Raw genomic sequence first — 21,522 nt, 5'->3', positions numbered from 1 at the left:
CTCTTTAAAGAATTTATTTGTGGGTAAAGTTTACTTATGTGTTCCAAGAGGAGTTGGTAAATAAATTAAGATTTTAAGAGATACAGGAGCAAGTCAATCTTTGATAGTGAGCAATGAGGAGATATAGAAAACTCAGAAGGAGTATTGCCAGAAAAGGTGGTAATATGTGGAATCCAAGGTGAGAAGAGTGGTATTCTATTGTATAAGATCTGATGAAAAGTGGTGAGAGGAGTAATTGAGAAATTCCTTCCCCCAGTACAGTTTGTACTTTGCATTGATATAGTGGAATCACAGGTGGGAGTGATGCCTACAGTAATGGAAAAGCCAGTGGAAAATCAGGAAGTCTTTCCGAGGATACTTCCTGACTATGTGGTAACAAGGTCACAAAGCTACAGGTTGAAACAGGATATAAAATCAAAGAGTAAAAGTAAGGGGGGCAAAGTTCATTTATAAGAAACGATTTTATTGAGTCACGGAGCTGTACAGCATGGAAACAAACCCTTCGGTCCAACTTGTTCATGCTGACCAGATATCCTAAATTAATCTCATCCCATTTGCCAGCGCTTGACCCATATCCCTCTAAACCCTTCCTATTCATATACCCATCTAAATGTCTTTTAAATATTGTAATTGTACCAGCCTCCACCACTTTCGCTGGTAGCTCATGCCATACACATACCATCCTTTGCGTGAAAACATTGTCCTTTAGGTCCCTTTTATATCTTTTCCTTCTCACCTTAAACCTAAGCTGTCTGGTTTTGGACTCCCCTATCCTGGGAATGAGATATTGGTCACTCACCCTAACCATGGCTGAGAAAAAAAAAACAGTGGAGGACAAAGTGGATATTTTTAGTTCAGAGATGTTAGCTGAATTACAACAGAAATATGGAAAGATAAAGCAATTGTATCAGGAAACATACACAGAAGACGAATCTGAGTAAATCCCACAATTTTACTACCTTAAAAATGAAGGCTTGATGAGGAAGTGGAGACCATTACATATTCAGGCTGATGAAAAATAGGCAGAAGTTCATCAAGTTGTATTACCAGTGGGTTACAGAAAGGAGGTGTTGCAGGTAGCACATGCACGAGTCACCAGTCGGGAATATGGAAAACTCAAGCCAAAGTACAAGAATATATTAATTGGCCTGGACTGCAAAATGAGATGTTTGAATTTTGATGGACATGTCACACATGTCAGGTAATAGGAAAACCTCAGGCAGTGCTAAAATCAGCACTCTTAATACCCATTCCGGTATTTGAGGAACCTTTGACAAGAACATAGAACACAATATAGAACAGTATAGCACAGTACAGGCCCCTCATCCCTCGCCCCTTAATGTTGTGCCGGCCTTATCCTAATCTAACTCAGACAAACCTACATACCTTTCATTGTACTATCTTCCATGTCCCTATCCAAGAGTCATTTAGTCATAGAGATGTACAGCACGGAAACAGACCCTTCGGTCCAACACATCCATGCCAACCAGATATCCCAACCCAATCTAGTCCCACCTATCAGCACCCGGCCCATATCCCTCCAAACCCTTCCTATTCATATACCCATCCAAATGCCTCTTAAATGTTGCAGTTGTACCAGCCTCCACCACATCCTCTGGCACCTCATTCCATACACATACCACCCTCTGCATGAAAAAGTTGCCCCTTAGGTCTCTTTTATATCTTTCCCCTCTCCCATTAAACCTATGCCCTCTATTTTTGGACTCCCCAACCCCAGGGAAAAGACTTTGCCTATTTATCCTATCCATGCCCCTCATAATTTTGTAAACCTCTATAAGGTCACCTCTCAGCCTCCGACGCTCCAGGGAAAACAGCCCCAGCCTGTTCAGCCTCTCCCTATAGCTCAAATCCTCCAACCCTGGCAACATCCTTGTAAATCTTTTCTGAACCCTTTTCAAGTATCAAAACATCTTTCAGATAGGAAGGAGACCAGAATTGCACGCAATATTCCAACAGTGGCCTAACCAATGTCCTGTACAGCCGCAACATGACCTCCCAACTCCTGTACTCAATACTCTGACCAATAAAGGAAAGCATACCAAACGCCACCTTCACTATCCTATCTACCTGTGACTCCACTTTCAAGGAGCTATGAACCTACACTCCAAGGTCTCTTTGTTCAGCAACACTCCCTTGGACCTTACCATTAAGTGTATAAGTCCTGCTAAGATTTGCTTTCCCAAAATGCAGCACCTCGCATTTATCTGAATTAAACTCCATCTGCCATTCCTCAGCCCATTGGCCCATCTGGTACAGATCTTGTTGTAATCTGAGGTAACTCTCTTCGCTGTCCACGACACCTCCAATTTTGGTGTCATCTGCAAACTTACTAACTGTACCTCTTATGCTCACATCCAAATCATTTATGTGAATGACAAAAAGTAGTGGACCCAGCACTGATCCTTGTGGCACTCCACTGGTCACAGGCCTCCAGGCTGAAAAACAACCCTCCACCACCACCCTCTGTTTTTTACCTTTGAGCTAATTCTGTATCCAAATGGCTAGTTCTCTCTGTATTCCGTGATATCTAACCTTGCAAATCAGTCTCCCATGGGGAACCTTGTTGAACGCCTTACTGAAGTCCATATAGATCACATCTACTGCTCTGCCCTCATCAATCTTTTTTGTTACTACTTCAAAAAACTCAATCAAGTTTGTGAGACATGATTTCCCACGCACAAAGCCATGTTGACTATCCCTAAACAGTCCTTGCCTTTCCAAATACATGTACATCCTGTCCCTCAGGATTCCCTCCAACAACTTGCCCACCACCCACTGGTCTATAGTTCCCTGGCTTGTCCTTACCATCTTTCTTAAATAGTGGTGCCATGTTAGCCAAACTCCAGTCTTCTGGCACCTCACCTGTGACTATTGATGACACAAATATCTTCAGCAAGGAGCCCAGCAATCATTTCCCTAGCCTACCACGGAGGTCTAGGGTACGCCTGATCATTGAGGACTGCCGCACCTATCCAAACTTTATACATCACTGGTCCTGACCTCGCGTCTTACCATAGGTGTAAGTGAGGAATGTTGGTGCCAGAAATTAGAGTTGAGAGTGTGGTGCTGGGAAAGCAGGTCAGGCAACATAGAACATAGATCATAGAAATGTACAGCACAGAACAGGCCCTTCAGCCCCTGATGTTGTGCCGACCTGTCATACCAATCTGAAGCCCATCTAACCTACACTATTCCATGTACGCCCATATGTTTGTCCAAAGACGACTTAAATGTACTTATTGGTGAATCTACTACCATTGCAGGCAAAGCATTCCATACCCTTACTACTCTCTGAGTAAAGAAACTCCCTCTGACATCTGTCCTATATCTATCACCCCTCAATTTAAAGCTATGCCCCCTCATGCTCGCCGTCACCATACTTGGAAAAAGGCTCTCCCTGTCCACCCTATCTAACCCTCTGATTATCTTATATGTCTCTATTAAGTCACCTCCCAACCTTCTTTTCTCCAACGAAAACAGCCTCAAGTCCCTCAGCCTTTCTGCAGCATAACCTCATGGTTCCAGAACTCGATCCCTCTATTAATAAAAGCTAAAACACTGTATGTCTTCTTAACAACCCTGTCAACCTGGGTGGCAACTTTCAAGGATCTATGTACCTGGACACCGAGATCTCTCTGCTCATCTACACTACCAAGAATCTTACCATTAGCCCAGTACTTTGCATTCTGGTTACTCCGACCAAAGTGAATCACCTCACACTTGTCTGCATTAAGCTCCATTTGCCACCTCTCAGCCCAGCTCTGCAGCTTATCTATGTGTCTTTGTAACCTACAACATCTTTCCTCACTATCCACAACTCCCCGACCTTAGTGTCGTCTGCAAATTTACTAACCCACCCTTCTATGCCCTCATCCAAGTCGTTTATAAAAATAACGAACAGCAGTGGACCCAACACCGACCCTTGCGGTACACCACTGGTAACTGGACTCCAGGATGAACATTTCCCAACAATCACCACCCTCTGTCTTCTTTCAGTAAGCCAATTACGGATCCAAACTGCTATATCTCCAACAATATCATTCCTCCGCATTTTGTACAATAGCCTACTATGGGGAACCTTATCGAACGCCTTGCTGAAATCCATATACACCACATCAACCGGTTTACTCTCATCTACCTGTTTGGTCACCTTCTCAAAGAACTCAGTAAGGTTTGTGAGGCACGACCTACCCTTCACATAAACCGTGCTGACTATCCCTAATCAAATTATTCTTTTCTAGATGATTAGAAATCCTATCTCTTATAACCTTTTCCAACACTTTACCAATAACCGAAGTAAGGCTCACTGGTCTATAATTACCAGGGTTGTCTCTACTCCCCTTCTTGAACAGGGGAACCACATTTGCTATCCTCCAGTCTTCTGGCACTATTCCTGTAGACAATGACGATTTAAAGATCAATGCCAAAGGCTCAGCAATCTCCTCCCTGGCTTCCCAGAGGATCCTGGGATAAATCCCATCCGGCCCAGGGGACTTATCTATTTTCACACTCTGTAGTATTTCTAATACCTCCTCCTTGTGAAGCTCAATCCCACCGAGTCTAGTAGCCTGTATCTCAGTAATCTCCTCGACAACATTGTCATTTTCTAGAGTGAATACTGTTGAAAAGTATTCATTTAGTGCTTCCCCTATCTCCTCTGACTCCACACACAACTTCCCACTACTATCCTTGATTGGCCCTATCTTACTCTCGTCATTCTTTTCTTCCTTAAATACCTACAGAAAGCCTTAGGGTTTACCCTGATCCTATCCACCAACAACTTCTCATGTCTCCTCCTGGCTCTTCTGAGCTCTCTCTTTAGGTCTTTCCTGCCTACCTTGTAACCCTCAACCGCCCTAACTGAGCCTTCAAATCTCATCCTAACATAAGCCTTCTTCTTCCTCTTGACCAGAGATTCCACTTCCTTTGTAAACCACGGCTCCCGCGCTCTACAGCTTCCTCCCTGCCTGACAGGTACATACTTATCTAGGACACACAGGAGCTTTTCCTTGAATAAGCTCCACATTTCTAATGTGCCCATCCCCTGCAGTTTCCTTCCCCATCCTATGCTTCCTAAATCATGCCTAATCGCATCGTAATTGCCTTCCCCCCAGCTGTAACTCTTGCCCAGTGGTATACCCCTATCCCTTTCTATCACGAAAGTAAACATAACAGAATTGTGATTGCTATCACCAAAGTGCTCACCTACTTCCAAGTCTAACACCTGGCCGGGCTCATTACCCAGTACCAAATCTAATGTGGCTTCGCCCCTTGTTGGCCTGTCTTCATACTGTGTCAGGAAGCCCTCCTGCATACACTGGACAAAAACTAACCCATCTATAGTACTCATACTATAGTGTTCCCAGTCAATATTTGGAAAGTTGAAGTCCCCCATGACAACTACCCTGTCTCTCTCACTCCTATCGAGAATCATCTTTGCTATCCTTTCCTCTACATCCCTGGAACTATTCGGAGGCCTGTAGAAAACTCCCAACAGGGTGACCTCTCCTTTCCTGTTTCTAACCTCAGTCCATACTACCTCAGTTGATGAGTCCCCAAACATCCGTTCTGCAACTGCAATACTGTCCTTGACCAACAATGCCACACCTCCCCCTCTTTTACCATCTTCTCCGTTCTTACTGAAGCATCTAAGTGCCTGAACCTGCAACAACCATTCCTGTCCCTGCTCTATCCATGTCTTCGAAATGGCCACAACGTCAAAATCCCAGGTACCAACCCATGCTGTAAGCTCACCCACCTTATTCCGGATACTCCTGGCGTTGAAGTAGACACACTTCAAACCAACATCTTGCTTGCCGGGGCCATCTTGCGTCCCTGAACCATGATTTTGGACCTCCCTACTCTCAACCTTTTCTATACTCGAACTGCAATTTTGATTCCCATCCCCCTGCTGGATTAGTTTAAACCCACCCCAATAGCCTTAGCGAATATCCCCCCCAAGATATTGGTCCCCCTTTGGTTCAGATGAAGACCATCCTGCTTGTAGAGGTCCCACCTACCCCAGAACGAGCCCCAATTATCCAAAAATCCAAAACTCTCCCTCCTGCACCATCCCTGAGCCACGTGTTCAACTCCTCTCTCTCCCTATTCCTCGCCTCACTAGCACGTGGCACGGGAAACAAACCAGAGACAACAACTCTGTTCATCCTAGCTGTAAGCTTCCATCCTAGCTCCCTGAATTTCTGCCTTAAATCCCCATCTCTCTTCCTACCTATGTCACTGGTGCCCATGTGGACCATGACTTGGGGCTGCTCCCCCTCCCCCTTAAGGATCCCGAAAACACGATCAGAGACATCCCAAACCCTGGCACCTGAGAGGCAACACACCAACTGTGAGTCTCTCTCGTCCCCACAGAACCTCCTATCTGTCCCCCTAACTATGGAGTCCCCAGTGACTACTGCTCTGCTCCTCTTCCCCCTTCCCTTCTGAGCAGCAGGGACAGACTCTGTGACAGAGCCCTGTGCCCCACTGCTTTCCCCTGGTAAGTCATCCCCCCCCCAACAGTATCCAAAACAGAATACTTATTGTTGAGGGGAATGGCCATAGGGGATCCCTGCACTGCCTGCCGGTTCCCTTTCCATCCCCTGACTGTAACCCATCTGCCTTTTTCTTGTACCTGAGGAGAGACTATCTCCCTGTAACGCCTCTCAATAATGCCCTCTGCCTCCAGAATGACCCAAAGTTCATCCAGCTCTAGCTCCAGTTCCCTAACGTCGTTTTCGAGGAGCTGGAGTTGGGTGCACTTCCCGCCGATGTAGTCAGCAGGGACATTAGTGGTGACCCTTACCTCCCACATTCTGCAGGAGGAATATTCAACTGTCCTCACCTCCATTCCCATGATTCTAAATTCCCAAAGAGACTGTTGAAAAAATAAGGAATTAAAAAAAAAGTTACCTTACCAGTCTGGCGCACAGTGGGCGGCACGGTGGCACAATGGTTAGCACTGCAGCCTCACAGCGCCAGAGACCTGGGTTCAATTCCCGCCTCAGGCGACTGACTGTGTGGAGTTTGCACATTCTCCCCGTGACTGCGTGAGTTTCCTCCGGGTGCTCCGGTTTCCTCTCACAATCCAAAAATGTGCAGGTTAGGTGAATTGGCCACGCTAAATTGCCCGTAGTGTTAGGTAAGTGATAAATGTAGGAGAATGGGTCTGGGTGGGTTACGCTTCGGCGGGTCGGTGTGGACTTGTTGGGCCGAAGGGCCTGTTTCCACACTGTAGGTAATCTAATTCAAAATCTAATCTAATTCAAAATCCTTTTCTTTGGTTAGAGGAGGAGGATGGTGGGAGACACTACCCGAGTAATGTTTCGGGTAAAGCAACCACACAAATATATGACTAATGTAAAATATAGTAACTTCACCAAAGCACCCCTCAACTCACTGCTGTCCATGTGAATGTCCAGCAGTCGCTTAAATGTCCCCAATGACTTCACTTCCACCACCACAGCTGGCAATGCATTCCATGCATTCACAACTCTCTGCGTAAAGAACCTAACTCTGACGTCTCCTTTATACCTTCCTCCTAATATCTTCAAACTATGACTTCTCGTGCCAGTCAATCCTGCCCTGGGGAAAAGTCTCTGGCTATTGACTCTATCTATTCCACTCATTATTTTGTACACCTCGATCAGGTCTCCTCTCTTCCTCCTCCTCTCCAGAGAAAAAAGTCTGAGCTTATTCAACTTCTCTTCATAAGGCAAACCCTCCAGTCCAGGCAGCATCCTGGTAAACCTTCTTTGCAACATCTCCAAAGCCTCTGTATCTTTCCTATAGTAGGGCAACCAGAACTGGACACAATATTCCAAGTGTGGTCTCACCAGGGACTTGTAGAGCTGCAGCAAAGTCTTGTGGCTCTTAAACTCAGTCCCCCTGTTAATGAAAGCCAAAACACCATGTGCTTTCTAAACAGCCCTATCCACTTGGGTGGCAACTTTGAGGGATCTATGTACTTGCACTCCCAGATCCCTCTGTTCCTCCACACTACCAAGAATCCGGTCTTTAATCCTATATTCAGCATTCGAGTTCGACCTTCCAAAATGCATCACTTCGCATTAATCCAGGTTGAACTCCATCTGCCATTACCCAGCCCAGCTCTGCATCCTGTCTATGTCGCACTGCAGCCTGCAGTAGTCCTCTATACTATCAATGACACCTCCAACCTTTGTGTCATCTGCAAATTTACTAACCCACCACTCAACCTCTTCATCCAAATAATTTATAACAACTACAAAGAGCAGAGGCCCAAGAACAGAGCCCTGCGGGACACCATTCAACACTGACCTCCAGGCAGAATACTTTCCATCTACAACCACTCTCTGCCTTCTGTCAGCCAACCAATTCTGAATCCAGATAGCCAAATCTCCCTGACTTTATGAATGAGCCTACCATGGGGAGCCCTATCAAATGCCTTGCTGAAATCCATATACACCACATCCACTGCTTGACCATTGTCGACCTGTCTTGTCACCTCCTCACCACCTCAATAAGATTTGTGAGGCACGACTTGCCCCTCACAAAGCCATGCTGACTGCCTTTAATCACTCTATGCTTTTCTAAATAGTCATAAATCCTATCCCTCAGAATTCTTTCCAAAACTTTGCTGACCAGAGACATGAGACTGACTGGTCTGTAATTGCCAGGGATTTCCCTATTCCCTTTCTTGAAAAGAGGAACAACATTCGCCTCATTCCAATCCTCCAGTACGACTTCCATGGAGAGTGAGGAGGCAAATATCTTCGCCTGCGGCTTAGCAACCTCCTTTCTCGCTTCCTGGAGCAGCCTAGGATAAATCTGGTCTGGCCCTGGAGACTTATCAATCTTAATGTTTTCCAAAATTTCTAGCACATCAACTTCATCAATCTTGATCTGTTCAAGCCTGTTTCCCAGCTCCTCAAAGTTCTCATTCACAACAAGGTCCCTTTCCTTCGTGAAAACTGATGCAAAATACTCATTTAGGGCTTTCCCTATCTGCTCAGACTCCATGCACAAGTTCCCTCCGCTATCCCTAATCGGCCCTACCTTCTTCCTGATCATTCTCTTATTCCTCACGTATGAGTAAAATGCTTTTGGGTTCTCCCTAATCCTCCTTGCCAAGCCTTTTTCGTGCCCCCTCCTGGCTCTCCTCAGTCCTTTCTGAGCTCCTTTCTAGTAAGCCTGTAATCCTCTAAAGCTGTGCTAGATCCTTGCTTCCTCCACCTTATGTAAGCTGCCTTCTTCCTTTTCACGAGAAGCTCCTCGTCATCCAAGGCTCCTTAATCTTACCCCTTCTTACCTGTCTCAGAGGAACACATTTGTGCATCACTCACAACAACTGCTCCTTAAACAGTCTCCACACGTCTGCTGTGCCCTTTCTGTGGAACAATTGCTCCCAGTCTGTACTTCCCAACTTCTATCTGATAGCATCATAATTTCCTTTTCCCCAATTAAATATCTTCCCTTGGTAACTGCTCCTTTCCCTCTCCAAGGCTATGCTACATGTGAGGCAGTTGTGATCACTGTCACCAAAATGTTCTCCCACTGCGAGATCTGACACCTGTCCAGGCTCGTTGCCGAGCACCAAATCCAAAATGGCCTCTCCCCTCGTCGGCCTACCTACTGAGTAAGGAAACCCTCCTGAACACATCTGACAAAAACGGCTCCATCCAAGCCATCTGCGCTTCGGAGGTTCCAATCGATATTGGGAAAATTGAAATCACCCGTAACAACAACCCTGCTACTTTTGCATTTTTCCAGAATCTGCCCATCTATGAGTTCTTCAATCTCCCTACTGCTATTAGGGGGTCTGTAGAAAACCCCCAATGCGGTGGCTGTTCCCTTGTTGTTCCTAATTTCCACCCATACTGACTCAGTCGACAAACCTTCCTCAACAACCTTCATTTCTGTAGCTGTGGTGCACTCCCTGATTAGCAATGCTACACCCCCTTTTTTCACCCTCCCTGTTCTTTCTAAATGTTCTAAACCCTGGAACATCACCCACTTAAAAACTTCCCAGAATTCCTTCACTCCTCCTCGCACCTCTCGGCAAATGGAGGCCCCAACGTCCTACCATGCCTGTTACCCATGCAGGGCCATTTCTGTGCTTCTTACACCAAACTTCATCCCATTTATCAAACTGTCCTTCTCACTTGGCGGAGTCTGGCGTCTGGCATTGGAGTTCCTAATTCCATTTCCTGCTCCCCCAACCCACCAGACCAGGAAGATCTGACCTGATGCAGACCCTTCTACCTATTAGCAACTCTATCAGTGCTATCCCTATAGTTGCATGTGGCGTGGTCCTATAATCAAACAAGAATTGTGATAGCTTATTATTGCGAGGTCATACATTGTTTCCTGAATATAGACTCCAAAATTTGGATCACTCTTTCTGCCAGGCTATTGGATGATGGTTGGTATGGAGCTGTCCTAATATGTTGAATCCCATTCAACTTGAAGTAATACTCAAATTCTGCCAGTCGTCTTATCCTAGCCAAAAATCCAGTATGGATTCCCCTGGTTCTTGAATTGCCAAGTAAAAGCAATCACATCTCAGAATCAGAGGCGGCTTGGTGTCATAATGTTCCTTCAGTGTGTCAGTAAATTCTTGAAATGTTTTAGTATCTGGTGCCTCAGGGAAATTTAGGCTCCTCATGACAGAAAAAGCTGCAGTTCCACAGGCTGTCAAGAGAATTTCTCATTGATTTTTGTCTGCCACAATGTCATTTGTCTGGAAAAAAACCTTTTTTTTTCCACATACTGGGCACAATCTTCAAAAAAGTCAAGAATTCCAAACAAAGTCATGCTGATAAAAAATTCTTACCCCAATTCAAAGACCACTGTTGTGAACGAGTCTCTTCAGGATCATGCTCTACTCAAATTCTACAGCGGCTGGTATCCTGTCACCAGGTCACCTTTTATTTACACATGAACAGTCCTTGACTGTAGTGCTGTCTCATTCAGAGTCAGGCATCAGAGTATCAGTATGTTATGGACCAGGCCAGACACCCTGAAAACATTTCAAGAAAGTACCCAGACCCTAACTTTGTTAGTTGCTTTTTTATAATATATTTTTATAAGAAAAAATAGATTTTTAAATATTACAACAAATACAAAACAATGCAATTCAAAACAATGCAAAAATAGTACAAAACTAAACCAAAATAATAAGAAAAATATTCCCCAACCCACCCTCCTGTACGAATGTATAAACATATATAGAGAAATATAAAATTTTTTAAAAACCTAAACTAGCTATTTATCTAACTAAATAAATACCTAACAACAAACAAATAAATAGTAATAACTCAGCCCAGCAAACAAAACAGTCATACATTCACAGTTCCTCCTCCCTGGATATTGGACTCATGAAACACAATTGTTACGGCTATATAAAAGCTCTTGTTAGTGTGGCAGATAAATCTGTGTCCAGGTATTTCAAAAAGGGTTGCCATGTCTTATAAAAATTCTCAGTTTTGTGGTGTACCATATTTGTGAGAAAATCCAGGGGAATATGCTCCATAACAATCTTCCGCCAACCCGACAGGCCTGGGGGGGGGGGGGGGGGGGGTTCTGATATCCAACCTAGTAAGATATTCTTCCTTGCACAGAATGTAAGAATATTGAAAGGTTTTTCCTTATGCAAGTCTGCAGGAAATACAATGGGTAGGCCCAAAAGGAGCGAAATAGGAACCTTCTCCACCCCTACACCTAAAATCCTCTCCATTGCACCCACCACAGCGCTCCAATATGTTTGAAGCCTGTGACAAGACCAAAGACAATGGGTAAGAGTACCCATACAGACCTTGCACTTGGGATATGCTGGTTTCAGTTTTGACAAACGGTCTGGGGCTAAGTGGACCCTGTGGAGAATCTTCCACTGTAAAGCATGGGTCCTATTGCAAATTGATATCTTCCTTGCATTCTCCCAAATATCCTCCCATGCCTCTGAGGAAACTTCAACACCCAGCTCTCTTTCCCACATCCTGCAGAGTCGATCAGACTCATCTGAGGTGGCACCCCCAATTGGTGATATAGAGTACTGTCGGAGAGTGTACTCTTAGCCCTTAGTACCCCTCTTTCTATGTCAGATTTGTAGGGATCAGTCAAAAGTGTGATTTTTTTAAATAAAATCCCTAACTTGAAAAAAATGAAAGAGGTCTCTATGAGGTAACTCATACTTCCGTACTAACTGATCAAAGGACATCATTATGTCTCCCTCAAATAAATCACCCATGCAAGATACACCCCTAGCTGCCCAACGTTTAAATCCTGAATCTATCATACCTGGTTGAAAACCCGGCATATCCACTAAAGGTGTAAACAAAGATGTTTTGCCAATATTACCTTCCCTCTGCCGAATTGCCCTCCATGCTTTAACAGTATTGATGACTATTGGGTTATGGCAATATTCCCTAACTGTCCTCACCTTGTCCAAAAACAGCAAACTGGTAAGGGGGCACCTTGCCTGGGAGACTTCGATATCTAGCCATATTGAAAGAGGGTCCCCACAAACCCAATCACTCACGTAGGTCAAAAGCGAGTTTAATTGGTCATTTTTAATGTCCGGAAGGTCTACTCCCCCCCCCCCCCCCCCCCCCCCCCCCAAATCTATGAGGCAACTGCAGTTTGGCTAATTTAATGAGGGGCTGTTTACGGTGCCAGATAAAGGAGCTGAACCAACTGTTCAGTCTCCTGAGTGTTTGTTTATTGAAAATCAGGGGGAGCATCCGTATAGGGTATAGCAAACGAGGGAGATTATTCATCTTAATAAGTGCTATCCGACCCAACCATGAGACTGGAAGTGCCCCCCATCTTTGGAGATCTTGTTTAATTTTTTTCAAATAATTGCGTAAAATTGGCTTTGAACAGCCAATCCAGAACTGGAGTAATGAATATGCCCAAATACACAAAACTCCCCTGTGACCACCTAAATGGGAATCTATAGTCACTCTCAAGAGCCAACTCTTTCGTAAGACCACCCATAGGCATAGCCTCTGATTAGCAAAATTAATCTTATACCCTGAAAAAGCGCCAAACACGTGAATGCATTGTATCAGGCAAGGTACTGAGACTGCTGGATTTGTCAAGAAAATTAGAACATCATCTGCATACAGTGAGATCTTATGTAATTTTGACCCCACTTCTGGAGCTGATATATTAAGATCCCCACGAATGGCTTCTGCCAACGGTTCAATCACCAACGTAAAAAGTAATGGTGAAAGGGGACAGCCCTGCCGGCTGCCCCTAGAAATATTAAAATTGCTTGATCGTACCCCGTTGGTAATGACCGCAGCGAGAGGTACACTGTAGAGAACCTTTACCCATCTTATGAAAACTTCACCCAGACCAAACCGGTCTAGAGTATAGAAAAGATATGGCCACTCAACTCGGTCAAATGCCTGCTCTGCATCTAAAGAAATCACCAATCCCTGTATTGACTGCTGTTGGCATGCTTGAATAACGTTAAGCAGCCTCCTAACATTATTGGAGGATCTGCCACCCTTTATGAAACCCGTCTGATCCTCTTTAATAATAGAAGGTAACACAGTCTCCAGCCTTAACGCAAGAGCCTTAGAAAGGATCTTAAAGTCCACATTTAAGAGCGAGATGGGCCTGTATGAAGCACAGTCTTCCGGATCCTTCCCTTTTTTAAGGATAAATGAAATATTGGCCTCTCTCAGAGATGGTGGGAGACAAACATGACTGTATGAATCATTAAACATAGTCAGCATCGGGCCTGACAGTATACTTATAAATTCCTTATAGAATTCACTGGGAAGTCCATCAGGACCGGTCGCCTTTCCACTCTGAAGCTGCCTCACAGCTTCCTGCACTTCTTGCTCTGATAATGGGGCATTGAGAGAGGACTGTTGTTCGGGAGTCACACCCGGGAACTTCAGATCTCGAAAAAAGGATTCCATTTTGGCCTGCCCCTCCTTACAATTCTCAGACTGATATAACTTAGAGTAGAATCTCTGGAACGCCACATTAATCTTTTCAGAATCACATGTTAGGTTCCCAGACCCTTCCCTAATCGCTGTAATGGTTTGTGGGGCACTTCTCTTTCTGGCAAGGAATGCTAAGTATTTGCCTGGTTTGTCACCATGCTCGTATAACCTTTGCTTTGCAAAAGCCAGCTTCTTCTTTGCCATCTGCGTGAGCACGGAATTTAGTGCAGACCGCAGTGCCGTAATCCTCTGTAGTTTGACCAACGAGGGTCTGTCAAAATAGACCTTCTCGGCTGCCTTCAACCGTGCTTCAGGGAGACGTTGCTGCTCACCCTTCTGCTGCTTCCTACTTGTGGAATATGAAATAACTAATCCTCTGGCATAAGCTTTGGCAGTTTCCCAGAGAACGGATGAGCTATTAACCGAGCCTATGTTGATGTCTAGGAATGCCCAAAATTCCCTAGAGAAATACTCCACAAACTTACTGTCCATGAGAATAAAGGGGTCCATTCGCCAGTACCTTGAATCCACTGTAACATCCTTAATTTTAACCATGAGGTACACTGGAGCATGATCAGAGATGGCATTATTACCAATCGTACAGGATACCACCAGATCCAGGGTTACCGCAGGGGTCAGAAAAAAATCAATCCTCGTGTGACATCTATGCGGATTGGAGAAAAACATGAAATCCCTACCTGTAGGGTGGAGACACCTCCAGACGTCCACCAACCCTAATTCCCCACACAGACCCAATAACTGTTTAGTTTGTTTAGAGGGTATCGAGGGACCTTTAGGCAACCTGTCTACTGTAGGGTCCATGAGACAGTTAAAGTCTCCCCCTATCTGCCAAGACTTGAGACTTATCAGTTTAGGAAAAGCATCTATCAAAAATTTAAGAGGATGAGCTGGGGGAAAATAAACATTTAAAACAACATATTCTTCCCCATTTATCAAGGCTTTAAGAATTACAAACTTCCTGTATTTGTCTTTAATACATTCCAACAATTTAAATGAGAGCTTTTTCCTAACCAATATAACCACTCCCCTACTTCTGGTATTAAATGATGAAAAATAAACTCGGTCAAAGCCATTCTGCTGTAATTTCAGGTGTTCCTTGTCATCCAAATGTGTCTCCTGTAACAAAGCAATATCCACCTTCTCCTTTCTAAGACTCAAGAGTACCTTCTTCCTCTTAATTGGTGAGTGACTTCACTTGATATTCCAGGTACACCATTTAATGAAATCATTAGCCATAATCTTCTGCAATTACATTTAAATTCCAGAGAGGAGGAATCTGAACCACAAATTACTGAGCCTTAGTGTCGCATGGGTCCACCAAATATAAAAACTACATAAACTAAAACCACTACGTTTAACAAACATACAAAATTATTAAAAATAAAAAACAACAAACCCAGAAAACAAACCAACATATAAAGCGCCAATAGCACTGAGTAGGGGAACTTCCCCCCTGCCCGGTTGGAGCAACAACCCGTCCCGAACTACCCATAAATAGGCATCTAACCATCTCAACCACCTTCACTTCTCCCAGCTAGAGCCACATCGCAAGCACAAGCTAAAAAGAATAAACACCCCATAGAATATCAATATGAATAAAAAAAATTCTTTTATTAAAAAAAAGGGGAATAAATACCCCACCCGTCCTTTGGCATGTCCTAACTTAGAAATTTAAAATGTACATCTTAACCACCGCCAGACATAGTTTGTACCAAATTATTATCAATAGAGGAAAAAAAAGGGAAAAACAAAGCTCCAACCAGATTTCCTCCATTTCTTTTACAGAATGATAAACGCATACCCAAGCAACAATATTTATACATACTACAATTGTTTAAATTAGGTTAGTTTGTCCACAAAGTCTCTTGCCTTCTCCGATGTGTCAAAGAGATGTATGGATCCACCTAAGGTGATCCGAAGCACTGCCGGATATCTCAGGGAATACTGAATCCCAAGCTCCTTCAATCTTCTCTTGACACCATCATACGATTTTCGTTTCTGGAGCACTGCCGCTGAAAAGTCCTGAAAAAACATGATCTTAGACCCCTCATAAATTAGGGCCTTTGGATCCTTCCCCTGGAGTCTGGAAGCTCCATGACTCTCTCCTTATCCCAGTAATGATGGAACCGCACCAGGAAAGGACAAGAGCGTTGACCCAGACCCGACCTCCATGCTGCGACCCGGTGAGCCCTCTCTATCTTCAATCCTCTCATGCCAGTCTCTAAGTCAAGGAATTTTGGAAGCCAATCTTCAACAAATTCCGCACGCTGCTCACCTTCCTTACCACCTTCCTTACTCATCCACAGATTCAATCAATAAGCACATCAACCTGGACCCAATATACCGGCCACTGCAACGGACAGCTGGAACTGAAAACCGGAAGCAGCAGATTCAAACCACTATAAATGCTGGAGGAAACATCACAGAAGCGCTTCACAGGAGGCTCCCAAGCACTGAGGATGTCACCTAGACAGGGGACAAAACGTCTGCATCACAAATTCCCAGCTCGGCGAACACAACCACAACAACGAGCACCCGAGCTACAAATCTTCTCACAAACTTTGAACACCTACAGGTGAGAGACGCTAAGACAAGCCAGGAAATGGGAATCCTGTGCCAACCGCCCAAGCGCCACATACGAACAACTCTGGTTCCTGCAACACTCATCCACAGATTCAATCAATAAGCACATCGACCTGGACCCAATATACCGGCCACTGCAACGGACAGCTGGAACTGACAACCGGAAGCAGTAGATTCAAACCACTACAAATGCCGGAGGAAAGATCATAGAAGCACTTCACAGGAGGCTCCCAAGCACTGAGGATGTCACCTAGACAGGGAATGAAATGTCTGCAACACAGCTCGGCGAACAGAACCACAACACCTCCTTACCCTCAGGCAGACCGATGATCCGAATGTTTTTTCTCCTGTCCCTGTTTTCAAGATCATTCACTTGTTCACGCAAATTACGAACCTGCGTCTTCAGGGCTTGGGTCTCATCCTTGAATGAACTGACATCAGCTTCCACTGCTGTGACCCTGTGCTCTACCTCATCTGTCCTCTTGTCCAGGTCTCCCAGCTGCTGCTCATGCTTCTGCAGCATGAGAGAGACTGGAGCCAGCTTCTCTTCAATCTGTTTCCTCAGCATCTTGCGAGATTTCGAGAGCTGGCTCACCAGGTCCTGGAGAGCAATTGGCTCTGAGGCTGCTGCAGGCTGATCTGCAGGCCTGGTCTTAGATGCTCCTCCTCCCTTTTTCGTCATTTCTTGACAGCTGAAAATATAGGTAATTCAATTTTTAAATGTTTCTTGGGGCTCCACAATCTTTCCAATACCCCAAGAAATCCCGATGACCTGGGTTGGCTGGGTTAAAGGACTGTCCTGCTCCTGCTGCGATGCAAAGCTCTGCAGTGTGATCTTCTCAGATTGCCGCCATCTTAGATCCCCTTGTTAGTTGTTTTAAGCGGATGTAACATGGATACTCCAGGAGGGATGGAGATGGCCCAACCACTTAGTTTTAAACAAAACAGAATTTATTTGCAAGATTACTAAAACACAAACAAAAAGGAACAGAATACAGAATTACTTAACCTAATCCAAAAACCCAACAGATTCTCCCAACTTAATGATGCTTTTCCAACTACTTGCAACAATCCCCATATACACCCATTCACACGAAAGGTAAAATCAAACACTGGGTCTTACAGGAGAGATGTTGGGGAGATTCAGCAGGGAACACCTTCTTCCATGGAGCTGTTTCTTTGACCAGCAGCCTCAAAACTGACTGACTGACTGCTCTGACAAGCCAGACTGCTAAAACCAAACAAACCAACCCAGAGAGAAGCTGAGCTGGGAGAACTGGGCACTCCCCTTTCATTGTTCAAGTGTTTTTTTAAACTTAAAAGCTTCTTCAAGTAGATTAAGCCAGACACTTTGGAATCTGTGTCGTAAAACACTTTTGAAAAAAAAACCAAGGACAACAAGACCTTGTTAAAGGAGCAGCATCATCACACCATCCCCCTTTAAAAAAAATGAACCATCAATATCCAAAGATGGCTTCATTTTAAAACCTCTTAATCTTAAATTGTTAGTACATTACAACACCCATATACATCGCATCGATAATAATCATGCAAACCTGACTACTACATTCTGTTTCAGTCTGTTTTACTCCAGTCACCGAACCAGTGGTGCAATGGACAACACATCTGACTACAGATCAGAAGACTCCAGGTTCAACTCCTGGCTGGCTCGAAGTTTTTTGGGGCGGCACAGTGGTTAGCACTGCTGCCTCACAGCACCCGAGACCCGGGTTCAATTCCCGCCTCAGGCGACTGACTGTGTGGAGTTTGCATATTCTCCCCATGACTGCGTGGGTTTCCTCCGGGTGCTCCGGTTTCCTCTCACAGTCCAAAGATGCGCAGGTTAGGTGAATTGGCCATGTTAAATTGCCCCTAGTGTTAGGTAAGGGGTAAATGTAGGGGAATGGGTTTGGGTGGGTTGCACTTCGGAGGGTCGGTGTGGACTTGTTGGGCCGAAGGGCCTGTTTCCACACTGTAAGTAATCTAATCTTCACTTCTGTTTCTCATTCAAGTCTCCACAATTCGTTGGCAATCATGGTTTCTTGTCCTGCCAAATGCACAATCTTCAAACTGAATGGCTGTAACAGCAAGCTCCATCTAAATGGTCTGGAATTTTTGTCCTTATGTTTCTCCACAAACTTCAATGGACTATGATCAGTGTATACGATTGTCTCAGATATATTACTGGTAACATAAACATTGAAATGTTGTAATGGCAACCCCAAGCTCCAAGTCTTCTTCTCAACTGCTGAATATTTCTGCTGATGAATGTTGAATTTCCTGGAGAAATACTCGATAGGCCTTTCTATCTTCTTGTCGTCTTTCTGTAAGAGCACAGAACCAACACCCACATCACTTGTGTCGATAGCCACCTTGAATGATTTTGCGTAATTAGGTCATAGAGTCATAGAGTCATGGAGATGTACAGCACGGAAACAGACCATTCGGTCCAACCTGTCCATGCCGACAAGATATCCCAACCCAATCTAGTCCCACCACTGAGGCAATGGTTAACACAGCTTTCAGATTGTTAAATACCTTCTGGCAGTCCACTGTCCACTGAAATCTCTTGCCTTTCTTTAGCAATTCAGTGAGTGGAGCAGCCACACTGCTAAAATTTGGAACTAGTTTTCGATAAAATGCACTCAACCCCAGGAACCGTAGTGCTGCTCTTTTTGTCGATGGTAAGGGTACCTTCCCAATTCCCTTTGATTTTGTATCCCATGGGGCCATTTGTCCATGTCCAATAACATGGTCCAGGAAGGTGACTTGGGCTTTGGCAAATTCACTTTTAGCCAGGTTTATCACCAAGCCAGCGTCCCGAAGTCGATCGAACAATTCTGATAAAGTTGCAAATGTTCCTTCCATGTGTGACTAAAAATCACCAGGTCATCAATGGATACAACACAACTGGGCAATCCAGAAATGACCTTATTGGTTAATGTCTGAAATGTGGCTGGCACATTTTTCATATCCAACGGCATGACTTTAAACTGATACAGTCCATTTGAAAGCCAAACTTGTCTTCATTCTTTTGGACAGAGGTACACCTGCCAGTAGCCTCTGAGTAAGTCTAACTTATAATAGTAAGTTGCTTGTCCCACATTTTCAACACAGTCTTCCAAATGTCGATTTGGATATGCATCAATCTTTGTAACTGCATTGACTTTGCAATAGTCCACACATAACCATTGGTACCATCTGGTTTTGGCAACATTACTATGGATGAGCTCGAGTCACTGTAACTCACTTCAATGATGCTGTCTTGGAGCATGTGTTCAATCTCCTTCTGTATGTGTGCCAACCTTAGAGGGTTTTCCTTTAAGAGGGTGTTGCTTAAATGGAACAGCATCCCCGATATCTACATCATGCATAATTAGAATCATATATCCCAGCTCATTCCCACATATCTCCCCATATGATAATAATAACTCTTTCAGGTTATTTTGATTTTCCTCTGGAAGGTAATTCAATAATTTATCCCAATTTTTGACAACTTCTTAATTGTCCAATTTAATTTGAGGAATGTCCAATTCAGAATCCTCTGAACTAGGTTCTTCACTCTGCCTTTTAACCAATAACAAGTCTCTTTTAGTTTTCCTTCCCTGTCAAAATACCTTTTGAGCATATTCACATGACACACTCTGTGAGGTTTCTTTCTGTCTGGAGTCCTTATCAAATAGTTCACCTCACTCAATTTCCTTTCGACTTGATAAGGTCCACTAAACCTTGCTTTTAAAGGTTCACCTATCGCTGGAAGTTACACCAATACCTTAGCTCCAATAGCAAAATTGCAAGTTTTTGATTTCTTGTCTGCTTCCAGGTTCATTGTGTGCTGTGATACGTTTTAAATGCTGTCTAGCTAACTCCCCTACTCTATTTAATTGATCTTTAAAATTTGACAAGTAGTCCAAATATGTGGTCTCTAAATTATGACTTACCAATTTCATCTTAATCAATTTTAGTGGTCCTCTCACTTAATGCCCAAAAACTAATTCAAAGGGACTGAATTTGATGGATTCATTTGGTGTATCTCTGAATTGCAAAAAGTACAAACAGAATCCCCTTATCCCAATTATCAGGACTATAAGTCCTCAACATGGTCTTTATGTCTGATGCCACCTTTCCAGCAGTCCCTGCAGCTATGGATGGTACGCAGTAGATTTGAATTGTTTTACTCCTTAGCTGTCCATAACTTCCTTGAATAATTTGAATGTGAAGTTTGATCCTTGATCTGATTGTATTTCTGTGGGTAGTCCATATGTAGTGAAAATTTTGAGTAACTCCTCTACAATTCTTTTAGCTGTGATATGTATGAAATGTCTGGCAAAATTCAACTACATCCTTGTGCAGTCAAGGCCAACAAAAAAATGCTTTTGTATTTTAGCTTGTTTTTCTCACCCCTAAAAGAGCCCCTATTGGTAGTTCATGCACCACTCACAAAACCTTTGTTCTATAACCCACTGGCAATACGATTTGATGAACTTCGGCCTATTTCTTATCTGCCTAAATATATGATAGTCTCCATTTCCTCATTAAGACATCAGTTTTAAGATAGTAGCATTCAAGGATATAGTCAGATTCTTTTTCCATATATGCCTTTTGATACACTGTTATGGACTAGGTCAGACCACTCAAAACATTCTTAAGCTGACAGCCCATACCATAACTTTGCAATTTGCTTTGGTAAGTGTACAGTGAAAATTACCCTAGCGAGGCTGACTACTAGATTTTAAAACAGACAAAAATTTATTCACAAAATTACACAATGAAACACAAAGAACAGAATAAAGAACCCCTACAGAACTCAGTCTCTCCAAACTCGAATTAATTACGCTGTTCCAAATATACCCAACAGTCCCAATAAGCAAACTCCTTTTAAAAACCAGTATAAATGGAACAGATGTTTACAGGTTGAAGTTGAAGGGCAAAAAAAGAGAGAGTTTCCACACAG

General features: G+C 43.9%; 1 non-coding gene across 1 annotated transcript; it reads left to right on the top strand.

The window, feature by feature from the left end:
- Positions 1 to 18,167: 18,167 nt before the first annotated feature.
- On the top strand, positions 18,168 to 18,240 carry trnac-aca (transfer RNA cysteine (anticodon ACA)). Its single transcript has one exon. It is a non-coding gene; the product is annotated as a tRNA-Cys (tRNA).
- Positions 18,241 to 21,522: the final 3,282 nt, after the last annotated feature.

Source organism: Chiloscyllium plagiosum, unplaced genomic scaffold (assembly GCF_037043375.1).
Source record: "Chiloscyllium plagiosum isolate Xiang-an unplaced genomic scaffold, Cpla_swu_hap1 HiC_scaffold_17, whole genome shotgun sequence".
Taxonomy (NCBI): Eukaryota; Metazoa; Chordata; class Chondrichthyes; order Orectolobiformes; family Hemiscylliidae; genus Chiloscyllium; species Chiloscyllium plagiosum.
Note: the sequence above shows the minus strand (reverse complement) of the source record. Positions and strands in the feature narration are given on the sequence as shown.